Source organism: Bison bison, unplaced genomic scaffold (genome assembly GCF_000754665.1).
Source record: "Bison bison bison isolate TAMUID 2011002044 unplaced genomic scaffold, Bison_UMD1.0 scf7180017864204, whole genome shotgun sequence".
NCBI lineage: Eukaryota > Metazoa > Chordata > Mammalia > Artiodactyla > Bovidae > Bison > Bison bison.
In genome coordinates, this window is record NW_011494776.1 from 367,701 (window position 1) to 371,208 (window position 3,508).

General features: G+C 41.8%; 1 protein-coding gene across 1 annotated transcript in view; it reads left to right on the forward strand.

Annotated features, from left to right (window-relative positions):
• Positions 1-3,508, forward strand: part of LTN1 (listerin E3 ubiquitin protein ligase 1) — a 59,504-nt gene that overhangs the window by 41,451 nt on the left and 14,545 nt on the right. The gene's annotated exons all lie outside the window — the stretch shown is intronic.

Here is a 3,508-nt window from a genome sequence, read left to right on the forward strand (position 1 = left end):
TTTCACTTGCATCAAGAGGCTTTTGAGTTCCTCTTCACTTTCTGCCATAAGGGTGGTGTCATCTGCATATCTGAGGTTATTGATATTTCTCCCGGCAATCTTGATTCCAGCTTGTGCTTCTTCCAGCACAGCGTTTCTCACGATGTACTCTGCATATAAGTTAAATAAGCAGGGTGACAATATACAGCCTTGATGTACTCCTTTTCCTATTTGGAACCAGTCTGTTGTTCCATGTCCTGTTCTAACTGCTGCTTCCTGACCTGCATATAGGTTTCTCAAGAGGCAGGTCAGGCGTTCTGGTATTCCCATTTCTTTCAGAATTTTCCACAGTTTATTATGATCCACACAGTCAAAGGGTTTGGCATAGTCACTAAAGCAGAAATAGATGTTTTTCTGGAACTCTCTTGCTTTTTTGATGATCTAGTGGATGTTGGCAATTTGATCTCTGGTTCCTCTGCCTTTTCTAAAACCAGCTTGAACATCAGGAAGTTCACGGTTCACATATTGCTGAAGACTGGCTTGGAGAACTTTGAGCATTACTTTACTAGCGTGTGAGATGAGTGCAATTGTGTGGTAGTTTGAGCATTCTTTGGCATTGCCTTTCTTTGGGATTGGAATGAAAACTGACCTTTTCCAGTCCTGTGGCCACTGCTGAGTTTTCCAAATTTGCTGGCATATTGAGTGCAGCACTTTCACAGCATCATCTTTCAGCTCAACTGGAATCCCATCACCTCCACTAGCTTTGTTTGTGGTAATGCTTTCTAAGGCCCACTTGACTTCAGATTCCAGGATGTCTGGCTCTAGGTGAGTCAGTAATCACACCATCATGATTATCTGGGTTGTGAAGATCTTTTTTGTATAGTTCTGTGTATTCTTGCCATCTCTTCTTAATATCTTCTACTTCTGTTAGGTCCATACCATTTCTGTCCTTTATCAAGCCCATCTTTGCATGAAATGTTCCCTTGGTATCTCTAATTTTCTTGAAGAGATCCCTAGTCTTTCCCATTCTGTTGTTTTCCTCTATTTCTTTGTATTGATTGCTGAGGAAGGCTTTCTTATCTCTTCTTGCTATTCTTTGGAACTCTGCATTCAGATGCTTGTATCTTTCCTTTTCTCCTTTGCTTTTCGCTTCTCTTCTTTTTACAGCTATTTGTATTGATAAAGTGTTAGCTATCTCCTATAATTTATTGAGTACTGTACCAAATGTGAAAAGCAGAATGGTTGTCTGGGTAAGAGTGGTTGCGAGTGGCTTGGTTGTTAACCCTTTGTGATTGCATGGCCGCCTGGGAGCTGCAGTTCACCAGTACTGCCCAGCGTTGTGAGAGAGGACCGTTCTGCGTTATAGCCAGTCTGGGGAAAGGTCACAACGTGTAGTATAGTTTCTACTGAACGCTCATTGCTTTGACACTGTTGTAGTGTTGAAAAATTAAAAGTCAAACCACCATAAGTTGGGATTGCTTCATTAAATTGTCATAATCCATCATGATGACTTTAGAAGACTGAGGCAATGCAAAAGCTCTTAGTGAATACATTCATTCCCCAAATCTTGTACATTTATCTGTAAGATATAAATGAATTTTAGAGCTCACTTGAAGAGAAAGTTACTCTCTCTTCTAATTGTTTCTAAGTCATTTTCAGTTTGCTACTGTTTAGTAAAACTTTCTTTGGCCACATAGTAACTGGGGAAAGAGTATACCCCTTCAAAAATGTATTGAGCACCCCTTTGTGCAAGTGTTAATTAAATGGTGAGGGGAGAATATAGTGTTAAGTAAGCTGTTTTCTTAAGGAGCTTATAATCTAATTTAGATGTATTGCCCTAAAACTGAGTGGGCTTCTCTGGTGGCTCAGCAGTAGAGAATCCACCTGCCAGTGTAGGAGATGTAGGTTTGATTTCCACGTTGGGAAGATCCCTTGGAGAAGGAAATGGCAGCTTGCTCCGGTGTTCTTGTCTGGGAAATTTCATGGACAGAGGCGCCTGGTGGGCTATGGTCCATAGGGTCACAAAAGAGTTGGACACGATTAAGTGACTAAACAACCACCCTATAATAGAAGACAGTGTGTGACAAGTGCTAAGAAAAAGGATGATGTTAGTGAGACACAACTACTGTGCCAAGAAGGGAAGACATTGATGAAAGGGCAGACTTTTCAGATTAGGGAGCATTTCAGCAGGCAGGGGAAAGTTACAGGAACACCATGTGCAAAGGCATTGAGGCATGACTGCTCATGATGTGCTTGGGGAATATCGAGTTTTTGCCATGTGACATATTTTTTAATTTTCTAGGTCTTCTTCCAGTGGAATATAAGCTCTGTGAGGCTTTCAGTCTTTTATTTCTGACTTTTTGTTCCCCAGCACCCAGTTGTTGGCCTTAAATAGTTATAAATAATCCTCATTTGTTGAGTAAAAGAATAAATGAGGGAGTCGCCTGGTGATCCAGTGGTTAAGAATTTGCCTTGCAATGCAGGAGATGTGAGTTTGATCCCTGGTTTGGGAACTAAGATCCCACATTCCAGGGAGCAACTAAACCTACATGCTGAAACAGCTGAGCCCACGTGCCACAACTAGAGAGTCCCTGTGCCACAATGAATGATCCACCAGATGCAGTGACATTTCCATGTGCCGCAACTATGACCCAATGCAGCCAAATAAATGAGCATGTGCAGAGTAGGCAGGGAGGGTAGAGTGAAAGATAAAGCTGGAGGGTAATGAAGGGCCTTCAAAATGACATTTTCTAGAGATTGGGGCATTGTTTGGTAGAAGGTGGGATACCATCAGCTGATTCTGGCAGAAGTCTGAAGCATAAGTAGCTTCAGACATAGAAGTAGCAAGCAGAGCTGGAGGCCATTCTAGAAGTTCCAAAGTGCATGGAGGTCAGTGTGTAAAGTGGAGAGTTGTTCTTTGTAAAATCTGCTGATGGTTGGTATGGAATGGAGAAGGGTTGGTACATGAGATGGTGGTGCTGAAGGTAAAAACTTAAGGGCAGAAGTTGGAGAGAACTTTTACTTATGGGCTGGTAGTAGGAAACCACAAGGAAAGAAAGATCACAGAGGTAAAAGAAGAGTCTGAAGTCAGAATGTCAGAGAGAATTTGACTGGAGATACACACAAGTCTTTGGAAAAGACCCTGATGCTGGGTGAAATTGAAGGCAAGAGAAGAGGGTGACAGAGGATGAGATGGTTGGACAGCATCACTGATTCAGTGGATGTGAACTTGGGCAAACTCCAGGAGATGATGAGGGACAGGGAAGCCTGGTGTGCTGCAGTTCATGGGGTCCAGGAATCAGACATAACTCGGCAACTGAACAGCAACAACACACACGAGTATTTCACTTCCTGAGACTCTTACAAGCTTGTCTAAAAGTGTTAATAAGTACACTGCTTCCATAAAGAAGAAAATTACCTTACATTGCCATGAGTTAATATGAATGTTAAATTTCCTTTAACATTCCTTTAACTGTATTGAAAGACAATACAGTCTTATGATCTTCTAACCCTTTGTTGGTTGATAAAG